The sequence below is a fragment of the Panthera tigris genome, chromosome X, assembly GCF_018350195.1.
Source record: "Panthera tigris isolate Pti1 chromosome X, P.tigris_Pti1_mat1.1, whole genome shotgun sequence".
In the NCBI taxonomy this organism is placed as follows: Eukaryota; Metazoa; Chordata; class Mammalia; order Carnivora; family Felidae; genus Panthera; species Panthera tigris.
Genome location: NC_056677.1, coordinates 121,075,872 through 121,102,973, shown reverse-complemented (window position 1 = coordinate 121,102,973; position 27,102 = coordinate 121,075,872). Strand labels below are relative to the sequence as shown.

The following is a 27,102-nucleotide window of genomic DNA, read 5'->3' as shown; positions in this document are numbered from 1 at the left end:
TTTTGTTGGTGACATTCTTCGGTAATAGCAGAAACCCAGAGCGTGCCAGTCACTGCTATCTCTCTTTAGTTAATACTCGGCACCCTGAGGTTTCGATGAGAAACCAAAAAGCATCACCATTTTGTAGCAGAAATTAAAAAATCAAGAAGGTAAGAAACGTGTTCAAATTTCACATTAATTCTCTGCTGAGGCTGAAAAAGCACTTGACTAATGGCTCTGTTTTCAGCTAAAGTGTTCTGACATAATCACATTCATTATTTAAAAAAACCCACATATCTACCAATAGGTTCTTGTTGATATGTATCTTACTCCCATATGTCTTCTTTTCCAACTGAATAGTAAGTCATTTAAATAAAGTTATCGCCTTTACAACACCGTTAAGAAGTGGTTGCCCTTCTCCACTTAAGTACCTCAAGTGACATGGCATTCACCACCACCCGGAGGATAACCCAAAAGGGGCCGCCATAGTTGTTAACCCCACTGCAGACGCCATGCACACAATTTTCCTTGTATCGAACAAAATCTGTCCTCTGGCTTTTCCCTGAAGATCCTAAAATTAGCTAAATGTGTTCCCATGTGTGATGGCCAGGACTAAGCTTGACACTCAAATTCATTTGTTCATTTATTCATAAAATTCTTCATTCAACCAATATTTAATTGGTGGTAACTCTTAGACATTGTAATATGCATAAAGGATACAGCAATACAAGAAAGAGACATGGTCCTGCCTGCAAGGGACTCATAAAATGTGAGGAAATAAACATTTGGCTGTAATTATGCAAATAATTACTCAGTAGCAGTACTCATTTTCTATGTTGTGTAACAAATCGCCACAAACGTAGAGGTATAAAACACACACTTATCTCACGATGTCTGTGTGTCAGGAGGCTGGGCACAGCTTACCTGGGTCCTCTGTTCAAGATCTCTCTCAAGATTGCAACCAAGGTGCTGACCAGGACTGGGATCTCATTTGAAAGCTCTACCGGGGATGGATCCACTTTCAAGATCCCTCAGGTTGCTGACAGAATGAATTTCTTTGTAGCTGGCCATAGGATTCATGGTAGCTTGGTTCTTCAAAGCCAGCATTAGAGAGATGCTAGGAAGATGGGCAGGCTACATATACGATCATGGATGTGTGATGATGTACATCCTGTCACCTTTGCTATATTCTACTGGTTATAAGCAAGTCACAAGCCATGCTTATATTCAAGGAGAGAGGATTATATAAAGGTGTGATCACCAGGAGGTGAGGATCATGAGGGCCACCTTAGATTTCTACTTATCATAATGACAAAGTTAAATAGTGTTATGAATGAAAAGCTCAGAGTGCTATGAAAGTAAATAATCTATTTTAGTGGGGAGGGGAAGTCATTAAGTTTTAAGTGTATAGCTTGTTTCATCCTAACCAGGTCACAAGGTGATGTTTAAGACAGGACTGTGAAGCTAGCTGGGCAAGTGCAGGGATTGTTGAGTAATAAGAGGAAAAAGCTTCAAAACCAGGGCAACAGGAAAACAACAAATACGAAGGCCTGTCATGCAAAGATGCCTGGTATAGAAAGCGAAGAGAGAAGAACCTTAAGAAGTAGGTGAGCACCAAAGTCAGGATCCAAGGCCAAGTTTGGGACAGCCATCTCTTCCTCCCACCACATGCTCTGCAATATGCTAGGCTCACTCAAGTTTTCTCCTTGTGGTGACTCTTGCACAGAAAATCCAAAGTTGTAGAAATGAACAAAACCAGAATGAAAATCTTCCAGGGTATTAAATTGCCCACCACGCAGCCTAGCACATGGAAACCAATTCTAACCCTTCTTAGTGGGGACACTGAGGCATGTCTTACGTCAGTAAACATATTAGAAGGTGCCAAAGGACCCAATGAAGAAAGTCCCTGGAGCATCATTAGAAAACTGCACACAAAATGCATTCCACGGGAGTCAACATTGGCAGGACAGCGTCATTATGCAGCCCTTCTGGTGCTTATGAGAACTCCAACTCCTTGCATATTCTATTGTAATGAAAGATAATAAGACTCTCATGAACTCAAGCTCACAGGCTGATGCTCGGCATTGCTAACAATTACCATGACATTGCAAGTATCTGGGAAGGTTGTCCTCTTTGGCTGAGCCCAGAGTAGTGAGGAAGGAAGGGGACAGCTTCCTCATCAGCTAGAGCAGTTGAATCAGCTCTGGTGATAGATGTCACAGCCCTCACATCTGAGCCTCTGTGAGTAGAATACAGGCTGGTATGTTGAGAACTCAAATAAATTAGGAGAGCAAGAATCTCATTTAATTTCCAGTGAGACACAGCAAGGTCTTACGAGTCTCAACTCTACACCTGTCCAGATATTGGAATAGGCTATCAAATATTAGAGAATTTTCCACCCCCAGTGAGTAATCATCTATCATGGAGAATTGTGGAAGAGGACTTAAAAGCAGAGGCTGGGTTCAGTGATCTCATGAAATTTCCTCTAGTTCTGGGATTATACAAAAATCGGTATATTTCAAGGTGGCTATCCATTCAGGAGGGCCAGTGTTCCAACAAGGTTTCTCTGCCATTATACCAGGGTTTTTAAAAAAGACTTTGAAAAGATAATGAAGCAATGACCAAATAAGATGAAGTCTTTAAAAATGATTGATCCCTTCAATTGTTTTAAATGAACCTTTCTTACTTGCAATGATCCCAGAATCAGCCTCAGACCTAAAGGTGATACACTTCAGACCCAAAAGTAGAAAGGGACAGATATTGGCTAGCGGCCAAATTAAGAAACCAAGGGCAATGGTATTCACTTAATGAGAGGTCACTTAATCCAATCTCCTAACCAGAGTTAGTGTGAGCAAAGAAGAGCCCAGGGAGATCATAAAACATGTTAACACTGGAATAAATAATTGGAAAATTCCTAAGACCCTCTAGGGTCCAACTTCAAGGTTATGTCCAAGGAGAATCAGTGCTCTCCATCTGCAGTCTGCACTTCCTCAAACGGAGATAAGCAGAGAGTGAAATGCAACTGAATCCCAAGTTAGGACAGAAGAGAGTAAAAACAAGGCCCATTACTGGCTGCAGATAAAAGGATCGCAATATGTGAAGACAAAGGGGCGCTGAAGGGCTTTGTGACAGACTCACAAGGAAAATGAGAATCTTTCAGTTTATAATTCAACATCCTCATTCTTATTATATCCACTCAGCCCAATACAGGAAAGTACACTGGGATTAATTATAAGGTTGTTTGGTTGATAACATAGCAAAATTTTAAAAGACTGAATGACTACGGCTATGGTCGGAAGCAACTGGCCATCATTTCCACCCATTTCTTGCATTAAAATGTAAATGAGATCGTTTGTCCACAGTATCGGAAGACATGCTGACTAGTTCCCCTTACAAGATTTTCCAGAATGGAACAAGTTCACACGCCACCCTGTTCAATCTACTCAGGACTGCCCATTCTGACGCAGGGGGATGGAGAGTGGGCCATAGTTCCCCCCTGGAGACAATGGCTCACCAGTGAGGAACCTTCTTTCCTCTCTTTGGCTTTCATGATTTCCCAACACAACTGGTTTCTGCCATTGCTTCCCCACAGTAGTCACAATATCCTGAGTGTGTATACAGGACTGAACAGTAAAATAACCTTCCCAAAGTCACGCAGCTTGTCAGTATCAAGACTGGGCATTAAAAGCCCCTGTGACTCCAGAGTCAATGTTTCCACGGCTAAACACAGTCCCCTGAAATGGAGAGAAGTGCATGAATACATGTGCATGCAGGTACCCACAGAAACATGTGTGTTAAGCACAAACACACAATATACTTCTCATACTGGGTTCTCACGTGACCCAAAATGAAGTTCACTGGTTAGATAAAAAAAAAAAAAGGAATGTCAGGCGGTCACTTTCAGATATTTGAGAAGAATAATGTAGAAATGCCAGTCAAGAACAAAAGTGGTACTGCAGAGATTAAGCCATGTGTAAATGATGGCTGAAACAGCCAATGGAGCATCAGGAACTTGTAGGTGAGGACTTGTTCTTTTGCTCTGACTTTCACAGTACTCTATGACAGGCTTTCTTCAAGTGGCATCCATAGGGGTCTCCTGAGGACCAAGGTTAGTCCAAAATGTATGTGGTAGAGAGGTAAGGAGCAACTTGTCTCAGGTCATCCATTACACCAAGAGTCATGACGGGATGCAGAGCCCATGTCTTAGAAGCCAGTGATCTTCCCACTGACTAGACTAGAAGAGTCAGGGCAGCAAGAACATGAGTGACAGAAAAGTCTTCGGTGGAAAATCCGTAGCCTAATAAGAAAAGGGAACAGTAAAACAGGGTTTTCTTGAGCATGGGAAAGATGAGCACACAAAAAAGGATGAGCAGAAGGGAAGGTACACCTCTGGGAAAACAGGGCCGTGAGTGCCATTTCTGACATGATCTGACTCTCTGGAGTCAGGGGCTGGGAGGGTGAAGGGAAGAGACCATCTGCTCCACCCTCAAAACATCTGTTATAAAATAAGACTGATGGCATGTGTCATGTCAGGAGGCTCTTGTGAAAGAAACTGCTGAGCCGTACATGATCCGAGCTAATGGAGAAGTCCCCAAGGTTTGGAGACCTAGATTCTAATCCCAATTCAACTGCCAATTTACTGTGGAACACTGGGAAACTGCTTAACCCTATTCTGTCTCAAATTCTCCAATGGCAGCGGGGCAAGTAAAACAAACGCTTTTGGGGGTACTCCAAAATCACATTCTTGTATTCTTGGTAAGTACAATGTAACTATGAAGTCCTAACACCGTCCCTGCCTTTCCAGCTCCAAGGTGTCCCTCCATTTCAGCCCAAGGAAAAGAAACCTAAATCTTTCATTCTCTGTCGACTCCTGGAGAAAAATGCAGCAGAGCAGTCTTCTGTCCAAAGAGAGACTTTTAAGGAACTAAGGGAAAATCACAAACATAATTACATGTTTATACTTACACTGGAAAGAACGATATCCATTTTGTCATATCGACGATCTCATATTGAATATTTGCTAATAAAATATGGAAACAGAGTCCATGCTGTAGGTTATACAGTTTTAACAGCCGTCCAGTTCTTCAAGCCATAAATCCCCTTAGAAAGAGCAAACAATGGACCATCACCTGCCCCTGGATTCTTCATGCTAACAAGTTGTGCTCTACTGAGACTGGATGTATTTTTTGGAAAGCTCACAATAGAATAAAGTCAAACGAATTGACTGAACACGTATTTGGTATTTTCCGTTCTAGGCAGCCAACCCTAAAGGAGCTGGCAGTCTTATTAAAGGGAAACTGCTCATCATTATCATTTCCAGAACAAAGAAAGAAATTAAAGGCATATTAATTTTTCACATCTTGCCTCTGAATGGCCATAAATATCCCCACTCATCAGTATGAAACAGATAAATTTATCTAAGGCAGAGGGCCATTTTTCTGTCAATAGCTACTTATTCATAGGACAGAAGATGGGGAAAGGTAGAGAATCTTTTTTTTAATAAATGTTTATTCATTTTTGAGTGAGAAAGCATGAGCGGGGGAGGGGCAGGGGATCTGAACCCGTCTCTGCACCCTCGGCAGTACAGAGCCCCATGCGGGGCTCAAACTCACGAACCGTGAGATCATGACCTGAGCTGAAGTCGGACACTCAACTGACCGAACCTCCTAGGAACCCCAAAGGAAGAGAATCTTGAGGTCACGGTATGGAAAATACTACCCTTAAATCCATCCCTTTGAGTTAACTGTTGCTCCCTGAAGGCAATAAATTTTCAAATGCAGCTATTCCTGAGAGGAATAGCACATTACGCTAAGATCATTTTAGTGTGAATTACTCTATTGGATGCTTTGTCACTCAAGTAAAGCCTGGGGGAGCATAGTTTGAGAGAACTGGACAGGGTCTGAAAGGGAAAGGATGCATCTCAAAAGAGGGCTCTGAGAAAGTCCCAGACAAAGCTTTACTTCTTTGCCATTTTGGTTGAAGTCAGCCTTGAGAAGCTTGGCAAGGTGATGGTATCCTTGGGAGTTATGACGGAATAAAGTAAAATTCCAAAGGGGAAGTTTTATACTAAATACACTTGCATTAAATAGCATGCGGTGACCCTAGTGTTCTTCTAGAGTGGCACTATCCAGTAGAAACACCGCGTGAGGCACAGAAGTCATTTTAAATTTTCCAGAAGCCACCTTTTGTGAAGTAAAAGGAAGCAGGAGAAAATAATTTTCATATTGGTTTTTCTTTAACTCGGTATGTCCAAACTATTATCATTTCAAATATAATTTATATAAAAAATAATTAAGGAGGCCATTTACATTATTTTTTATACTATGTTTCTGAAAGCTGGTGTGTGTTTTACACTTATACCATACCTCAATTCAGATGCTAAATGCTCGCTGGAAACATTTGATCTATATTTAGATCTCATAACATTTACAGTTGATAAAGTAGATTCACATACCCAAATGGTTCTAAATACACTTAAAAGGTTTCCCATAACTGAATCAAATATCAGTTTTAAAATATGAATTAATCACAACTAATTATATGGAAATGAAAACAGGATCTCCAAGGCATGAAAACAACCTAAGGGTCCATTAACAGATGAATGGACAAAGGGGACACACAGTAGAATATTATTCAGTCATGAGAAAAAAGGAAATCCTCCCATTTGCAACAATACAGATGGACCTTAAGGACATTGTGCTAAGTGAAATAAATCAGACACGGAAAGACCAATACTGCGTGGTATCACATATATGCGGAATCCAAATAAAACGTCAAACAGAAACAGAGTAGAAAAGTGGTTGCCACGGGTTGGGGGGATGGGGGAAATGGGAGAGGTTGGCATCATATTGTATAATTGAAATAAAGTTTTTCATTAGTCGTAATTCAAAACTCAGTTCCTCATTGCACTGCCCACATTTCAAGTACTCCAAGACCACATGTGGCTACTGTATTGGACAGAGCAGGTCTAGGGTACGAGAAATGGGGAGCCAAAGCATTCGTGCAGGAGTCACAGCTTCACAGTGAGTATGGCTAAGTTCATTTTGCTTTTTTCAGGGGCCCAGACTGTATTTGTCTACCTGGCCGGCCACTGAACACATGCTCTCCACAACTCACGAGGCAGCCCAGACGTTCTGACTGGGCTATACCCATAACATCAGCCCAACCTACTGCTTGTAGGAACAACTCCTCGAGGGTAGGATCCAGCACAGATTCGACCCACAGTGCCTCGCCCAGTGCCTGGCATTAACTAAGCATTCAGCCAATTCTTATTAAATGAACGAAAGACTGCTCTCCTGACAAGCGACCAATAGACTCGTTTTTATGTGCTTTGTGATGAGAGCCTCGTTCACACTCAGCATCCCCTGTTTATCCAGTCAACAGACGGAATTCATGAACACCGCATATAATAGCTGCCCACAGGAAGCCTATTGTCTACTCCCTGTCTCCTAAAAATGTGCCTAATGACTGATGCTGGACATTTCACAAGTTTAGTTGCCCTCTTAAACACCCCCAGAGGCACCTGGGTGACTCAGTCAGTTAAGTGTCCGACTCTTGATTTTAGCTCAGATCATGATCTCATGCTTGGTGGGATCGAGCCTTGCATCGGGCTGGCTGCATGGTGACTGCGCAGAGCCTGCTTGGGATTCTCTCTCTCTCTCTCTCTCTCTCTCTCTCTCTCTCTCCACCTCTCTCTCTCTGAAAATAAATAAATAACTTAAATAACTTTTTAAATTAAATTAGGGGCGCCTGGGTGGCTCCATCGGTTGGGCGTCTGACTTCAGCTCAGGTCACGATCTCGTGGTCCGTGAGTTCGAGCCCCGCATCGGGCTCTGTGCTGACGGCTCAGAGACTGGAGCCTGCTTCGCATTCTGTCTCCCTCTCTCTCTGCCCCTCCCCAGCTCACACTCTCTGTCTCTCTCAAAAATAAATAACCGTTAAAAACATTTTTAATAAAAAAAAATTAAATCTCCAATCAGGAGTGAGCTGCTGTAGAATTCTCTCGATGGGAGTTAGTCAGACCTTGAGCAAGGCAGAAACGAAGCACCAGAAAAAAGAGGAGAAGAGGGGCGCCTGGGTGGCTCAGTAGGTTAAGCGTCTGACTTCGGCTCAGGTCACGATCTCACGGTCCGTGAGTTCGAGCCCCGCGTCGGGCTCTGGGCTGATGGCTCGGAGCCTGGAGCCTGTTTCAGATTCTGTGTCTCCCTCTCTCTCTGCCCCTCCCCCATTCATGCTCTGTCTCTCTCTGTCTCAAATATAAATAAATGTTAAAAAAAATTTTTTAAAAAAAGGGGAGAAGAGGCATGGCTACAGATAAATCAAGAAAGGGTACAGAATGAGGATGTAGAGGCACAACCGCCAAACAGTGTCTCCTTCACAGTGTGACCCTCAGCCAGCACTGATTGTGTGCAGTACCTCGTTGTGCCCTGCCCAGTACTGCAGACTTCTGAGGTGGGGGGTTGGGAGAACATTTAGAGTGAAAAAGAATTACACCCACTAGGATGGCTACAATTTTAAACATGGAACGTAATAAGTGTGGGTGAGGATGTGGAGAAGTTGGAACCCTCATACGCTGCTGGTGGGAATGTAAAACGACTTGGCCACGGTGGCAAACACGATGGTGGTTCCTCAACGAGCTAGTCAGAGGATTACCATGTGGCCTAGCAATTCCACACCTTGGTATAAGTGTGAAAGAACTGCAAACAGGTGCTCAAACTAAGCCTCATACACAAATGTTCATAGCAGCACTATTCACGATAACCAAAAGGGGGAAACAACCGAAATGTCTATTGATGGATTAGTGGACACATACAATGCATCCATACAGTGGAACATTATTCAGCCCTAAAAAAAGGAATGAAATGCTAAGTACTGGCAAATGCTACATGGGTGAATCTCAAACACTTTATCTAAATGAAATACATCAGTGGTCCAATGCCACACCACATATTGTATGATTCCATTTATATCATATATCCACAAAGACATACAGACGGGAAGATTAGTGGTTACTAGGGATTTAAAGGAGAGAGGAGTGGAGAGTGACTGCTTAATGGGCATGGGGTTTCCCTTGGAGTAATAAAAGTACTCTGGAACTAGAGACTGGTGATTGATGCACAACATTATGAGTGTACTAAATACTGCTGTATTGTACACTTTAAAATGGTTAAAATGGTAAAGTCTGTTTATGTGTATTTTATCACAATTTTTTAAATGTCAAAACAAGTATGGGGAACGACATTTATTTTTATCCAAAATAAGATGGAATTTTAATAATAGGAGATTGAAACAATTCTTTTCTGTCTTCCTTCTTCAATCTTCTTCCCTTTCACCTTTTTTTCTATATGGTTTAAGGCCAATCTGTACCCCTACAATTCCTCTGTTTGCATTACACCTTGTAGATGCCATACCTTTTTTTTTTTTTAACATTTATTTATTTTTGAGACAGAGAGAGACAGAGCATGAACGGGGGAGGGGCAGAGAGAGAGGGAGACACAGAATCTGAAACAGGCTCCAGGCTCTGAGCTGTCAGCACAGAGCCCGACCGACGCAGGGCTAGAACTCACAGACCATGAGATCATGACCTGAGCCGAAGTTGGACACTCAACCGACTGAGCCACTCAGGCGCCCCAGATGCCATACCCTTTTAACATATTTTTTCTTGTATTCAGTGCAATTGAACCTACCAGTACAAGTCACATTATTTTTAACAAACTTTTGTTTTGTTGCTGTATTTTTTCACTTTTATACCTTTATTTAACAATCAGCAGTTAGTCCTCATCTGCCTTAACTTTCTGTAGATTTTTGAAAGTGGTGACAGGTACATAGGTAACCAACACATATAGAGTTTGTTTGTTGAATCTTCATCTTTGTTACATTTTCTGGACTACCGCACATGGATATGGTATGGAACATTCCTTATTCCTTTGGCCCAGACAGCTTTGTTGAGCCTGGTATCGATGCCTACATCTGGAGCCCCCACATACTCCATGGCAAATTTCTGGATCACTTTGAGTGCCTGAGGGGCACACTTCTTGAAACCTACTCCATGGATGCACTTGTGAATGTCTATGGTATGTTCTCTGGTCACTACCTCGCTGACGGCAGAATGACTCTTGCTCTCACCACCGTTCTTTGCAGGAGCCATTCTGCCCGGCCCCGGTTGGAAAGGAAGAGCTTAACAAACTTTGATTCTAACAATGCGTGCCTACCGTGTGTCAAGAACCATGCTAGGCATTTGGTAAACATTTTCTCAATGAATATAGGAAACGGAGATTTTTAAATTAGAAACAGCAACGATATTGCTTGAAGTCAATCTTTCAAAGGAGAAAAGTAATTAGAGGTGCCAAAGGTGAAAGACCAACAAAATGAATCTAACTTGGAAATCCTTATTTTCATCTTGACAGATGCATTCGCTCATTACTAAAATGAAAGCGTACTGAGTACTTACAATGTGGCCCTGGCTGTAACGGCAGGATGATGTACAGACTCCTCCTGAAGTCAACTCTATCAAGACTCATAGAGTCGTTAAAACAAATGTACTATTTGTCTACAAGTGTGCAGGATGAAATAGAAGAATGTGTTGAGACCCTGCTGGAAGGTGGGTAAACACAATCATTCCCTACATGCCCATATTTGTGTGTGTGTTTCTTTCTATGAAATACACCAAAGTCCCACTGTTATACCATCCTTGGGGGCAGAGCCACAAAACTGCTTGGTTAGCGGCGAGTCCGTGTTTCACCAAGTGTTTCTAGCGCTGCCAGGAACTGAATACCCGGTGGACGTGGTCCAAGGTGGGTTATGTAGTGTATAGAAAGGACCACATGATATTGGAGACCCATATGTTGTGTTCTGGCTCCAAATTTTCTACTTTTCTATTATTGTGTAACACAAGATCTTCCAGACAAGAAAAAAGTTGAGCTATCTCAAGTCTATCCCATTACTCCTAATGCTCACAACTCTTAGGTATATGTTAAGAGGATACATATAGGATAAGAAGAATATTCTTAAAGCCCCACACGTGCATACCACTACAAACCGAAATAAGGAAATAATGAGAAAGGCAGCAACCACAAGTTCTCGGCAGAACAAGGCTGGCCTGCAGAGAGAGCAAAAATTACATGAAAGACACAAGTGAACCACACCCTAAATCTGAGAGCTTCTGCTCAGTGATGGAAGCTTCTGATAAGTTTCTTGTTCATGCTTTTATCATTTATAAGCTCAACTATGAAAACAAGACAGTAAGTCAAATATAAGGCAAAAATGGTAAGCAACAGTTGAACAACCGAACAAGAAGAAACGTGAATTGGAAAGGGCTGGAAAGGGCAAGGGCTCTGTAACTTACAGAAAGCCTTGGCATACTTTCTGGATTGTTTTGCTCTTTCTTCACACAGGCTGAGTGGAAGAACCTCAGTATTTGTCATTTTGGCTTATTCATTAACCTCGGCTCACACCTTCACTTCAGAGACATTTGTGTATACATAAAATTGTCAGCCCCAAATAATAGATTCAAAATATGCAAGATGTGAAAAATTATTACAAAACTACTGTCTTGTTGTGGCCAGATTCTAGAGTATATAAAAGGCATTCACACCCATTTTCTCACTGGATGTTTAACACAAGTGATTTGAAATCCTTTCATCATACATTCTTCTGTGCATGTTCACACTAGTATTTTCTAGAGAACTGTATACCGTATTTCATGGATGCTATATATCACTGTCAGTAAATTAACATTCACAGCAGCCTTAAAATCCCAATCCTTATATGAAAGGCAAAATTAGAAACAACCTCCACTCGAAAGCCCTGTTGAAGGCCATAGAAATCTTTGCTAAGGGCCTTGGTATTCAATGGCAACAATGGGCACAGTGGTTCCAGACAGTAGGTAAGTGCAGATAGAGCCCCTCTGGGGAAATAAAACAATAGAACCTATGTTTGGGGGACCCAATTTGCATGCCAGCAGTCAGCTTCCTTGCACTTTTAAAAATGCAAAATCCTCACCTCCATGCGCAGTGCACCTGGTGGGCTAGCTAACCTCTCACTGTGACAGTAAGTCCACCTAATGGACTGTATAAACAGAAACCTGGTTGTGATTGTTTTCTGAATGGGGCTCATCCAACATGCAATATTACTACAGACGTGCCCCTTCCTTATTCAGGCAAACAAGTCACTAAGGACTTAGAGGAGAGAGCATTTGCAGGCTCATTTTGCAAGGGGGAGGGAGGGGGACGTTCTTTTACTACTGTGCTAGAGGAGGGGTAAAGAAGAGAGCCCGTTTCAAGAAATATACTATGAATAAGAAAACCTGAGTACTGAAACAAAATTGAAGAGGAAAGCACATTTATCAGTGGGGGGGGGGGAGATTTATTCAAACATTAAAGCTCTCATGTTACCTCTGTTTTCATTTGAGATACTCGTATTTTAATACCTCTGCGTTCCAGCTTCTCCTCTTACTGGATATGAAGCTAAGTTTCTACCCCGTGCTCATGATTATGCTGTCAGCTAAATGATCAATCATGCTATCACCAATTTCACATTGAGACTTCACGGCAGGGTGAAATCAGAGAACAAAATGGCTGTGGGGGAAGAATTTGTTTAAATACAGCTAGTTTGGGGAGCTAGCAAATTGGTAAAAAAAAAAAAATGATGGAAAACATATGAAGTGTAAATGCATCTATCTTTAAGGCAGATCCATTTCAAAGCTTTCCACAGCACGAAAGTCATTGTGTGATACATCTCAGTGTTTAGACTAGTAAAATGCCATAATCGGGTTGCAACTAAATGCCAATATTTCAGTCCATCGACTGTGAGCACTGATTTGTATTTACTGCATGTCTTTTAACTATATGAATACAATGAATACACTGAAGGCTACTTCCGAAATGAATCTTGATTTTATATTTATAACCAGAAAAATGTTTTAAGAAAACCCAACAGCCGCAAATGCCAAGCAAGAGAAATAAAGGTGATCAGAATGAAGCCCTGTAATATTTTTGACTACCTGATGTTAGAGCCTATTCCATACGTGTGGAGTCGCATTTGCCACACAGGAGCTGGGAGAGAGAAGGAGCTCTGTGTTAGGAATACTCCAACAGCAGTTTGGGAACAAGATATTCAAGGAGAAAGCAGACAAGTCTGGGTTCTGATTCAGAATTGAATCTCTTCAATTTCACTTCAGCAAGCAAGCAATGCCTACTTCTTTTAATATTGATATTATATTTAAACGCAAGTTTTGAATGACTGCTCTCTAAAGGTTCAACTGATGGAAATGATCTACTATTACAAGGGCAGATCATTCTTGCTTAAAATCAATCATTTTAACTCTGCCTTTGTAGTACGTTCATGATATAAACAATCCTTTCTTCAAGTAAGGCCCGCCATTAATTCTAATCTTACAGTGCTCTCTACTGGTGATAAATTATGTGAAACCTCATTAGATATCGAAAGGTCTAATTAACTTCTCATCTTAGGCTCACACCACCATTTGAGTCCAGTGTGGCACCTCCTAATATAACGCACTGGGCAGAATCCAAGATGCACCAAGAATCTCCATCCTTGACAGATGCACCTGCCCGTGAACTGCTGCATCAGAGGTGCTCGGGAGAAAGGGCTGGAACAAGGAAAACTTAGGCAGTGTGGCTGCCAGGCAGGTTGAGGAAAGAACACCGAGTGCGGAATCAAGAATTAGATTGGAATCCTGGCTTCGGACTGCAACAGCTGTGTGATGCTGAGTAAGTCATTTTACCTTTTTGAGCTTAAGTTTTCTCATCAGTAAAATAGAAATGATAATTCCCACGCTACCTATTTTACCCAGGCTGTTGTAACAAATGAGATCATGGGCAAGATCATACTTTGGAGAAATGATTACGATCATCATCATTACAATAAAAGAGACCCTATTTACTTTGAATCAGTGAGCCTTGAAGCTCTTAAGATTTTTTTTATCAGTGGGATTTTTTAAAAACACAGTCTTACATGGAGCTTTAATATAGCGAACTGATTTTGTTAGGTGGACTGTAGGAGTTCAAAAGCGAAATTATTTATCTATTATCAAGTCAGTTAATGACAAGCACAAAACTGTCTGGGATATACATGTGGTTTTGAAATCTGGGGTTATGGTTGTCAACTGAACTGACATTTACCTCAACATCTAATTTGTTTCTGGACTTCCTTTGGCTGCCTAGTATCGGAAAAATTATAATTCATATAGATAAGTACGTGTCCCATTCTATGTTCAGGAATATGTTAATCAGCAACAAATACAAACAGTTTAAACAGACACACATACAGAACAGGAGTTTTACCTCAAAGTCTGCCCAAAAAGTGTTCCTCACACAGCACAATCAAGTGTGTTGGGGGGCTTGGAGTTGCCTCACCACTTTTTTCTGCTTGAACACCCCCCTCACCTGCCTAAGGAGACCCCAAGAAGCAAATCTGGCAGCTTTGGAAGGTAGGACCGCCCCGCCCTTCCTCTGGGTATTTAGAAATCTACTTAGGTCCCAGTGTAAGATTTTGGCAATTATTGGTAACAAGGTATTAACCTGGAGAAAATGGAAATATATATAATATTTTAGCACTGATTACAGACTTAAAAAGTCCTTTGTGGGTTTAGCAGTGTTAGGAGGTATAATTATAATTTGGCATCTTTATAAAATTATCACATTTGGTATATTCACAGTTATGAAAACCCAGAAAAATAGAGAAATCATGGGGAAATCTATTATCTGATAATAAAATGATTCATCATAATTAAGCCCTTCCTCCTTTATCTTTTATCCCATGCCCCCTAGCCTGTTTCTAAAGAATACCAAGTGATGAGAGCATACCACTCTTGATCTTGGGGTCGTGAGTTCGAGCCCCATGTTGGATGTGAAGCTTACTTAAAAAAATTTAAAACTTGGGGCACCTGGGTTGGGCGTCTGACTCTTGGTTTCAGCTCAGGTCATGATCTCACAGTTTGTGAGTTCAAGCCCCGCATCGGGCTCCGTGCTGAGCAGAGCTTGGGATTCTCTCTCTCTCTCTCTCTCTCCCTCCCTCTGCCCCTCTCCCCCTCTCCCCCACGCTCTATCTCTAAAATAAAAAACATATATAAAAGAAAAAAAAAGAACACTGACTTAGAAATCCTTTAAATTCTAAATTTGGATTTACATAAAACCAGTATGTTTCCTACAGTTCTATTCAATTAGAAATGTGTGACAGATTTAATTAAAAGACATACCTCACTTTCACATATTTGTGACAAGTATTGCTTATAAACATTGCAATACATTTTGTAACATATATAAAAGGAAAAATTGATACAAAATAATACTGTTAATCACCAAATCAGAGCGAGAACTAGGAATAATAGATGTTGGAGCAGTGATTAGTTGTTTAAAAACTGCAATTATATACAACTAGGTTATATATTACTAGCCTACACTGAGATTACTATTTATTTAATACTTCCATTCATTTTGACATTCCAAGGTATTATAACCCCAAAATGCCCTTTTTGTCAAAGTATGAACTCTCAGATGTCACTTGTTATCAAACAAAATCTCCAGGAAACAGCATATTCTGGCTTCTCAGTCTATTCAAATGAGAAGGCAAAGGAAGACAGCAGTATGTCCAGTCAGGGTGAGAGGCAGTGATCCAACTTTAGGGTATTTGTAAAGCACCAGGCAGGGCAGTGTCCTAAGTTTAAAGGAACTCTTAAATGTAGGGCATGGTGAAGGAAAGAGGCAGTATCTGAGTAGAAGAACTGAGCCAGGTGGGCAGGTAGTCAAAACAAACTTCGTCCCACTGCGAAACTCAAAACCAAACCATGAACCCGGGCACAGAAGCCAGGCGGACATGGCGGGAGTGGGAAAGCTGGGATTTGGTAAGTGTATGAGAGAACTAGGAACACCACTAAGCACATTAGATGTTCAGGGCCAATGGGAATGAGGCTGATTCTAGAATCCAGCAACCACAAGGATCTTTTGGCTCTGCTCACATTGGAGGGGCTCAGAAACTGGACTGGAGTGAATCTTCAAAACCCGACAGGCAGCTGAAAGAATATTTCTCCCCAAAAGACGATGTCACGAGGACCACCATGAGATACACATTTGTAAGCACAGATATCCTAAGTGTGCATATGTGCACACACATACATTCATACACACGTGATTTGGAAAGCTCCTACATCATTTTGTTTTACTATTCAAACGGACTCCAAGGATCAGACACTCAGAACCCCTTTTCTCACATGGATACACCACCACTCTTGTCCCCATCTAGCTCAACTACTCTGTTAGCATTGCTGGGATTGTTCCCCTGTCCTCTCAATAACCCTTTAAGAGCCCTACATCTGGGCCTGCTCTTATTAGGCTGATATCGTTAGCAGCCAGAGAATGATTCCTATTAAGAATGGGTGACTCAAACCTAGCGAGCCGACATGGGAGAACACAAGCACATAGTTCCTTTGCCGTCCTTGGTTCTTGGAGTGGTAGGGTGCCCTTGTTTGAAAGAACCTGAACTTCTGCCAATAGCTTTGGCCCATCTCTGGTTGACAACTTCAAAGCAGGCATTTAGCAGGGTTTTCATTTCACTTTACTTCTCAGTCATACATCTACTTGGCCTAGATTTAAGCTCAAAAAGCCCACCTCAAAAAAATATATTCTCTTTAAAATCCAAACTTACATTCGGAAGTTACATGGGGCAATGAGAAGACTAAACTGGTATGGGAGGACATGGTGACTTCCAATTTCAGCCATGCCAGTCATTTGGCATCAAAATGTGCACCAGCTGTGAGAGTTTGGATCTTGATAAGTCAGACGATGCTGGAAAGCTGACAAGATACTGCTGTGAAACTGTTTTCAACCCCTTAATGTCTTCCCTGCCCCCTTATTTTCATATTTTGTTCCCCGTGTACATGCGTAATATATAAAGAAATGAATTCAAAATCCCAGGAGTCTGTACACAGGTTAGCACGGGGCTTTTGCAAGGCCTGAGATAACCTCGGTAACTTCACCGTCGGACATGGTCACCCTTAATCATCTGCCAGCATGTTTTCTCTTAAATGGCTCTAGCAGTAATAAAACCGATCATCATAATATATGCACCATAAAAGAGGAGAGGGAAGTGAATGAATTTACAAGCAGCAGCATCTCTGAGACTTGATCTTCTCCACCAGAAGTTGGTGAATTCCCCATGGATTTCAACAGGAAATTGGCCTGCTAAGGGGTTATGGGTGATACGGCCTTAAATGGGACTTATGAGCTATAGTTCCAGGTCCGGGACCACGTTGCCCTTGTTCATTAGTGCTTATGAGAAAATAAAATACTTCTTTTAATTTTGCTTTTATTGCATTTTTGTGAAAGGAAAAATTATTTAAGTTTGTAGGGGATACTTTTTCTTCCTTATTATTTATTCATATGCATATTAAATCTCATAAACTCAAGTTGCCAAATTCTAACCTGCTGATGAGGGGAATCTTCATGCTTTCCATCTGTTCAACTGAGTCAACAAGATGCTGAGGCTCTGGCCTGTGCTTCCCCAATCCAAAACCAGTGGGGGCTGCACATGCCAATTACCTACGGTACTTCCTTTTCTTCACACACAACCGGGGAAGAGAAAGAGGGTGAGACTTCAGACACAACCAAGTAATTATCAGTACAAAAACTCTTCTTCCCCACTCCAATGGACCCTGCTATAGATCAGAACTGAGCCTTTTATCTAAACAAGAAACTAATTGATTGTTTTTAGTTCCAACTGCCCTTAATGGGATTTTACAGGAATTCCATGTTGGAAATGAAAGTTGGTAGAGACAAACGTATTCTCTCAAGCAGTATTCACAGGACTCGAGCTTCTCATCCAGGGCAAATTAATTGATTTATGGGCAGCATGACGCTGGTGATGCTAACAGGAAATATAAAGAGAGCAACTCGCGCTATGTCTTGGGCTCAGACAATTTGCATTAGGTAAAAAAAAAAAATCATTTCCAGAATTGTCTGTCAGCCAAAGCACAGTTTTTAAATCATAAAACCAAGCCACAGATGCAAAGGTCACCCAGCATAAAATTATGAGCATAACTAGGGAGAAAAAGCCCTTTATGTGTCAAGAACAGGAAGCGATTTTGTGTTTCTCTACAAAAATTTACAGTCAGCAGCTGAAGGCAGAAAAAGCAATAAATTATAACAATTAAATCCAAAGTAACTTGCTGTTTCCATTCAAGGTCACAAAGCTTGGTACAAAAGTCATGGCACCATATAAGACAGCAAATAATGTGCAGGGTAAACAATACATACGCTTCTGATTTTTCTTGTGTGTAGGTCCCGTTAATGTCACTTACGAGACAAGAAGGAGGGACTGAGAAAAGACCCATTGCTCCCCATCTGCTATCCACTGGCAAAGGTGAGTAGGCGGATAAACAAGCCCACACTCTTCAGTAAGTGTTCAAGAACGGACTCATTTCTCACATCCTCCATTTCTAGTATGTCTCCTGATTGTACTGCTACTTTTCATAATAATACGAACTCCAGTTTGTTGATCTCCTAGTAGATTCTGGGCACTGAAGTGATTTCCGTAAGATATCTCAAACCATCTTCACAGAAGCCTTGTGAGGTAGATACGCACAGCCTCATTTCATAGATCAGACACACACATGCATATGCGCGCAAACATGCACACACACGCACACACGGCAGGTGGCCCTACTCACGATTTGAACTCAGGTCTGTCTGAGCTCAGACTCTTATACCCAAGACTCTGTTGGTCTTAAACAAAGTAGCACTGGGTCCTTTTCCTGGGTCCTGATATCTTACAATCACAGAGTTTATAACTCACAGTTGGAATTTTTTCTCCCTACGTGATTTATAATAGTCTCCCCCTTATCCATGGGGGATATGTTCCAAGACCTCCGGTGGATGCTTGAAACTGCAGATGGTGTTGAATCTTATATATACTGTTTTTCCTGTACATACATACCTATGATAAAATTTAATTTATAAATTAGACACAGTAAGAGATTAACAACAATAACTAATAATAAAATAGGATACTTATAACAATATACGGTAATAAAAGTCGTGCAAATGTGGTCTCTCTCTCAAAATACCATATTGTACCGTACTCAACCTTCCTGTGATGATGTGAGGTGATAAAATGCCGATGTGATGTGATGTGATGAAGCGAGGTGAATGACGTAGGCATTGTGACACAGCGTTAGGCTACCAGTGACCTTCTGACAGTACATCAGAAGGAGGGTCATCTGCCTCTGGATCGCAGTTGACCATGACTAACTGAAACCATGGAAAGTGAAACTGCTGATAAATGACAATCGTGTAATGTCGATTATATAAATTCTTTGATTTCTCCTCCAAAGAACAAGAGGGGAAAGCGTCACCAGTCATTTCTGTATGATTCCAATTAAGTTATAAACTTTTTGAAGGCAGGCACTGTAATTTAGGAAGAAATCCTCTCTTCTACTTCCCAAGTTCCTGTCTTAGTCAAGACATTTCTGTTATCTCTGTAACCTATGAGAAATTTTCCATTCTTTTCTCCAGCCCTCCCCTGGATCCTCCTCGAGGAAAGAAGAAAGGTTCATCAAGTTGCTAGGGATGAGGCAGAAGTTACTGGATAGGCAAGAGGATTCTCTTTCTCTCTGGCAGGAAGCTCTCTCTGGTACGCAGACTAAATAGGGCTTTCCCTGTCAACTGTCAGGAGAAGGCAGAAGTCTGTTCTGCAGCTGCTCTACTCATAATTCGTAGGGTGGTAGTTCATTTTACGTGTCAACCTGGCCAGACCATGGTACCCAGATATGTGGTCAAACATTATTCTAGATGTCTCCGTAAAGGTATTTTTTAAAGTGAGATTCTAGATGTCTCCGTAAAGGTATTTTTTTAAGTGAGATTAACATCTAAATCCATAGACTTTGAGTAAAGCAGAATACCCTCCATAATGCAAGTGGGCCTCATCTAATCGGGCGTTCAGGGGAAAAGATTGATCTCCCTGAAAGAATAAGGAATTCTGCCAGCAAACTTCCTCTGGACTTGAATTGCAATTCTTCTCCATCTCTACAGCCTGATGGCCTACCTTGCAGATTTTGGACTTGCCAAGCCTCCACAATCGCATGAGCCAATTCCTTAAATTAATTATTTCCATAAATAAATAGATAGATTAAAAATATATAGGGGCGCCTGGGTGGCTCAGTTGGTTAAGCATCCAACTCCTGGTTTCACCTCAGGTCATGATCTCGCAGTTCATGAGTCTGAGCCCCACATCAGGCTCTGGGCTGACAGCTCAGAGCCTGGAGCCTGCTTCGTATTCTGTGTCCCCCAGTCTCTCTGCCCCTGCCCCACTGGCGCGTGCGTGTGCGTGCACTCTCTCTCTCTCAAAAAAATAAACATTAAAATATTTAAAAATATATATCTAGATACTTATCTAGATATACATTTTTATTCAAATCCATGTCTTTCTATATATCTGTATCTCCATCCTGTTGGCTCGATTTCCCTGGGTAACCCTGATCAGTACAGGTAGGGTAGGCTATATCTAGCAAAAAGCTGATTCTCCTCATGTAAGGTCTAATTCTGTAAATAATAATAATAATAATAATAATAAAATAAAATAAAATAAAATAAAATAAAAGCAGGTGTAAGAAATTGCATAACTATAAAACCCTCAATCTCATCCTGAATGATTTTATGTATCACTGAGTACTTTGTACATAGTAGACCTCCAATAAATATTTGTTAAGTGAATGAGTTTGTGTTATAAACACTGCTGACTTCTATTTTCAATGCCTCATGCCACATGAAATCCTAAAGAGTTGATTTTTACCTATCTTTTAAATAAGGGAGTTGAGATGACTGAATTTAAGGAAAACCTGGCCATATGGTTCCATGCCATATAGAAAAGATTGCAGAGCTAACTAAAAGTTGGCAGTCAGTCAACCTTCTCACTGACATGTGAATAAGATATGTTAGTGTTTTATTGCTGTGTACCAAATTTCCACAAACTTTGTGGCTTAAAATAACACCCATTTATTAGCTCACTGTTCTGTAGGTCAGAAGTCTGAGCAGACTTATCTGAGTTCTCTGCTTAGGGTCTCATTAAGGCCAAAATCAAAGTATCAACAATTGAGAAACCAAAGTGAACTAGCCTGGGCCATTATTGAGAGGCTCTGGGGGAAGAATCAACCTCCAAGCTCATTCAAGTTGTCAACAGATTTAAGTTCCTTGCACCTACAGGACTGAAGTCCTGTTTACTTGCTGGCTGTTGACCACGGACCACTCTCAGCTCCTAGAGGCCACTCTCAGATCATTTCCACCTAGCTCCTCCATATGCAAATCAACAATAGTACATTAAACCCTTTCTCCTTTGAATCTGACTTCCTCTTCTGCTACCAGATTAAAAAAAACTGTTTTTAACAAGCTCACATGATTACATTAGGCCAGCCTCCACAATTTCCTTACCTTAAGGTCCACTAGTTAAATGCAACCTTAATTACATCTGCAAAATTCGTTTTGCCATGCAATGAGATAACAATGAGGGTAACACCTGGGGCCTGGGTGGGGGGCGGGGGTAAAGGTTATGGGTGCTTAGAATCCTGTCTACCACAAAGACACATGCAGATGGGCAAAGAGTAATTATTCTGGCACTTGTTAAAATGGTAAGGAAGACTTTATTCAAGATTATTGCAATAAGGGAGAGACTATCACAAGGGAAAGGGGCTGAAATCAATTTCTAATACAGCAAAGACAGCTGGGGATTTGTAGCAAAGGAGAAGTGTGAAGAGGACAGTGAAGGGAAAATTACTAAGTGGAACTTGATTAGATATCAAGGGTAGGGAGATTCTTACTACACTGACTTAATAGGATTCTTGCAATGAGGAACCTGATCATACATAAACAATAGGAAAAGAGGAGCTTGATTATATTCCAAAGGTGAGGGGATTCTCAATAAATTGGCTCAGCAAAATTCGTTGCTAAAACTGGGCTCAGCCAAGGTCAAGGCCTACATGAAGAAGACTCAGAGGAATCTGACTAAAGTTTGGTGAAGGAGAAAATCTTTGTCAAGACATCTATCTTATAAGCAAGTAGGCCTATTAAGGGCTCAAAATGTAGAATAAGTGGTTAATCCATGTAATGATATTCAAGGGATTCTAATAAATTCCTTGCCAAAAATATCTCCTCTCTCCAGATGACTACATGGTACTATCCAAGGGAAAGGAGAATAAAGGGGACAAGGATATAGAAAGAGGAAGTGAGAAGGTATCACAGCTAGGACTTCCTCTTGGCCAACACACCTGGAGACAAGCCTGGTCATCTGCTATGGTGAATCACTTCCATTGACATTACATAACAGCTCCCTCTTCTAGGGCCTTGAGTTCTTCTTCGTTTTTTTTAACATTTATTTTTTTTCCGAGAGAGAGAGAGAGAGAGAGAGAGAGAGAGCGAGCGAGAGAGCACAAACAGGGGAGGGACGGGATGGCGGGGCGGGGGGGGGGGCTGGTGGTACACAGAATCTGAAACAGGCTCCAGGGGCCCAAACTCATGAATCATGAGATCATGACCTGAGCCAAAGTCAGAAGCTCAACTGGCTGAGCCACCCAGGCGCCCCTTGAGTTCTTTCTTCTAATCACCACGCAGCTCTAAGGTCTCATGCAAATCAGCACAATGCCATACATAGCGCAGACATTTGACTGTATTTTCATTACAAGCCATTCTTTAAATCAGAAAAAGTAAACACAACACAAAGGAAAAAAGTTGACAGTGCACACACCTTAGCATCTTTGTCAAAGTTAAGAATGATCAGAGAGTTCAAACTAATATCTTAGAGTTGTGACATTGAGACAGAAATCGAGGACAGATTGAAATGTCTACTGATACCTTTCAGCTTGAGATACACCTCCTTCAAGGTTTAATCATTTCTATCTAATTGCCTACCTTTCAAACATAACATGGAGACTGAAAAACATTAGGGCTGTAAAAGCCCTTAGAAATGATCTAGCTACCCAATCCCCTTAATATTCAGATGAAAACACTTTGCTTAGTAGGGGTCTAAATCCTTCCATGTGGGAAATGACAATTTTTCAAGCCTATTTGGGTTAGAGAAATCCAGTGCTGAGCAGTTGTAATGTGAGCTCAGATTAATCTATTTAGGCATGTGGAAGATGGCACTTATATGATCTGACTTCCCCACCTCCATGCTTTCCCCAATTCTCACTATTCTCTAAACAAACCATGAGCTTTGATGCCTCCATGATCTTGCTGATGCTGTGACCTAGGTTTGAGAGGTTATCTCACCATTCAGATTCATTCTTTAAAACAAAGTTGAAATGTCATCTCTTTTCTATATCTTACCTGGACCTGTCCCTCCATCTCACCACTATTTCCAGGCAGAAGACATGGTTTCCTCTACTTTATCATTTATCATTTAATATTAAAATTATTTCTTTAAATGTCTGTCTTTTTCTCAAGACCAGGGACCTTCCCTTATTAAATTTTATACTATCCTCACGTAGCATAGTATCTCGTACACAGAACTTAAGAATTTGTGAAATTCAATTCATTTGATGGGCTGGTTGCTTGGTTGCTTGCTTGTTTCATTGGTATTCAGGTGAATTGGAAGCATAGTTGGTAGACTGGCTCATTGGCTGATTGGTAGGTTTTCCAAAATGTAAATACATGATTCTTCAGTTCTTTCCAGGAGATATAACCAAATAAGGCCATTCATTCATTGCTGATCACTCTGATAGAAAATATAATTGTGAGGTCTCAAGTAAGCTGGATCTGGATTCAAATTCTGATCTCGTCCCTCATGTACTCTTTAGAAACTGCAGCCTTGGCTGAGCAGCTGGAGGTCACAGACTTAGCAGGACTATCAATAAATTTTATCATTTTATTGAGGATGCAAAGTGTGGCTATTATTTGTAGATGCTGTTTAGGAACTGTCTCAATGTCACAATGGACTTATACACATAAACCATGTTTCATGGTCTTCTTTAATCCCTGGAAGCCCTTCAAAATAGTGTTACATTTGGAAGCACAGCTCCATTCACACCCCTGGCAGGTGGTTGCCCCTTGGATTTTTTTGGACCGCCCAAACCTCTTTTTACGAAACTATATGCTTAACTACAGTCAGAACCCAAGCTGTGTAGCTGGTATTTTCATTCAGTTCCATGACGAGAAAGCCACACAGACTCCACTGGTCAACAGTTAACTGAATAAAAACAAAAGGTTTTATATTGGTGCTTTTGTACTATAAGACAGAGTCCCTGTATAGGCTGAAAATAACTTTAGAATACTTTCAACTGTGGGGCCTTCACTGTCTACTTGTATCACAAAAGGGAGATTTTGGTTTTCAATTACAGCCAGTGCTCCAGACTCCCACACCATTGCACAGGTAGTTGGTCTTAACACCCATCCCGTCAGAATGATTCTTTACCAACTTCATTTAACTTCCCCCAGCAGTTCCTCACCTACCTCAAGTTTGAAGCCAATTTAGGGATGCTTCTCGGTACTTTTCAGCCATGAACAAAAGTGTCACAACCAAGTAATTGTCATATGCACAAAGCCTTGCCCATAGATGTGTATGGAGAATGGGGTAATGATTTTTTGTGTTCCTAGTTACAATATGTAGAGCAATGTAAATGGAAAGGCCCAGCCATTGCTTGGTTTTTCTTTCACTGTCAGGACCAGAGAAGGAGACGGTAATATGCTTCTATGCTTTTTCCAAGGTTGGTCTCTACATTCGCCACTCAAGCGGTTCATTTCCCCTCCCCCACACAAAAAACGATTTTCCCCATTGAGGAAACACAAAAATGAAGCAGCACATGCAAGAGAGACCTTACGTACCTCTTCCACCCCAGCACTTCCCAAAGCTTCAAGTAAGAACAAACCATCTGCTGAGCTCGTTAAAATGCAGATGTTGATTCAATAGATCTAGGATAGAGCCTGAGATTCTGCATTTTAACAAGCTCCCAGGTAAGGTCCATGTGCCTGGTCTGCAGGTCACACTTGGAGTAGGAAGTCTACCCTCTCCCCAAAACACCATACTCTTTCCTGCAAAGGAACCCATCTCTGTCACCAAAGATGGACAAGGCCTTTGCTACCTTATTTATTTACTTATATATGTATTTTTGCTAGGCATTGGTAGATTGTTTCTTGTATACTGTTCCACCTATCTATTTATCTATTGTTGCTTCTTATTAACGTCGCTTGTGCTTTATTATATTATTTGTAGTGAAGGACAGGAAATACTTATACCCCAAAGAAATTGGTTTTCGTTTTTGAGTCTGTAGAATCCCATCCAGTTCCAAAATGCAGCTGTGCACGAAGAGCAGGAACAATCGAAAACTTCCCAAGAGAAACATATGCTTAGTCTCCTAGGCACTCAAAGAACTACAGCAAGAAGTTTCTTGTCTTGTCTCTAGGATCACACGAGTCCTAGATGAGAAAGTCAAAATTTCACTAAACCTCCCAACTAGTGCATCGTGGACAGATTTCCAAATCCCCAGTTCCAAGTTCAAGGGTTGTCTGTCTCCTTAATACATCAAAAATATTCCCCTAAATTCCAATATTTTGTTACCCAAAGGCATTGCCTTTCACACTCAGAAGCATCGCAAACACCTTTTCTCATGTGCTCTGGGGCTTGTCGCAGAACGTTTGCAAGACTTAGGAAGAAGTGAAAATTTTCACCCAAGAAGTCCCTCTGATTAACTCCTCCTCTTCAGTTTCATTCTCTGAAAAACCTAGGGCTTCACGAACATTTCTGTAAAGACTTCTTTGAAGAAGGTATGATAGAGGTTCCCGCCTGAAGTTATCGGACTCACGCTTAGGGAAACCTGTCTCCAGAATATATTGAATGAAACTCCTTCCACTTTCTTCAAGACCAGGCTTCCAAAGGCTTTTCAAAGAATGACATGTTTCCCAACTCCTTTATCTCATCATAAAAGGGTCTACAAATCAGTGACGGTTATACACTCATTATTCTCCATGTTATTAAAAGAAAAAGCTGGTAGCCTAGCTTGACAACTAAGGCTCATAGACTTTGAGATCAGTGAAAACCTGGGCTCCTGTTCTGGTGCTGTCACCCACCAGCAGGAACTTTGGAAGAGAACCCACTTCACTGAGGTCACGTGTTGTGAGGATTAGATCCATGTGAAAGAATTACTGAGCCCAGAACCTGGCAACGGCTAAGTGGTCAATCTGGTTAGCTAGTATCCTCTCTGTATCTCAGTATTTGTTTCTGAAAACAAGGATGGTAGGTTAGTTCTGTTGGATAAGATAAGATGGGTAGCCTCTACCTCATAGGGTTATGGAAATTAAATACCTTGATATATGTATGCCAATATAATGTATTTAGAACATTGCCTGATAATTAGGTGCTACATATGTGTTAACTTTATTATTCTGTTGTAAATATCATTAATGGTGATGATACTAATAACACAGCCCCTTGAGAATGCAGGACTATAACACCTGACTGCATAAGCTCTAGCTTCCCATTCAGGAGTCTCTTGAGTATTTGAACCCAATATATCTAGCTGGTTCTGTCTACATGGAAGTATAGGCCCTAGTGCCTCCCACCCCTTCTGCTTTGAGAATCACCTGTAAGGGTTTTAAAAAATACAGCTGTCAGAGTCCCCCAACAGGCCTACTGAATCAGAATCTTCAGGGTGAGGCTAAAGTATCCTTATTTGTGGTAAGAGCCATTGGTGAGTCTAATGCGCACCACATTTTGAGAACACTGCTTTAGGCGATCTCTCATGAGCCTTTTAAATAAACAAACAAACAAACTTAGGAAACCATTATTCCATTATAAAAGGCATCCAAAAAATCAAAATAAAAATAATAGAAGACATCCAGAGTCATACTCATCAATGGGCAAAATAGTTCCTGATAGAGTTAGGGGCACCTGAAAGAGGTGATTCAGTTATAAGAAAATATGAGCAGGGTGCTTGGGTGGCTCATTGAGTTAAGCATCTGACTCTAGATTTCTGCTCAGGTGTTAATCTCAGGGTTGTGAGTTCAAGCCCCACGCATGGCTCTGGCATAGAGCTTACTGAAAAAAACAAAAAGTAACGAATGAAGGAGGACTACATAGAAGTGAGATTGGCTATCTATTCTGGATGGAACAAGGCAAAAAAAAAACCAA

The 27,102-nt window shown here is 41.1% G+C and overlaps 1 pseudogene; it reads right to left on the bottom strand.

Moving 5' to 3' along the window:
- Positions 1-9,749: 9,749 nt before the first annotated feature.
- LOC102965639 lies at positions 9,750-10,147 on the bottom strand (annotated as a pseudogene).
- Positions 10,148-27,102: the final 16,955 nt, after the last annotated feature.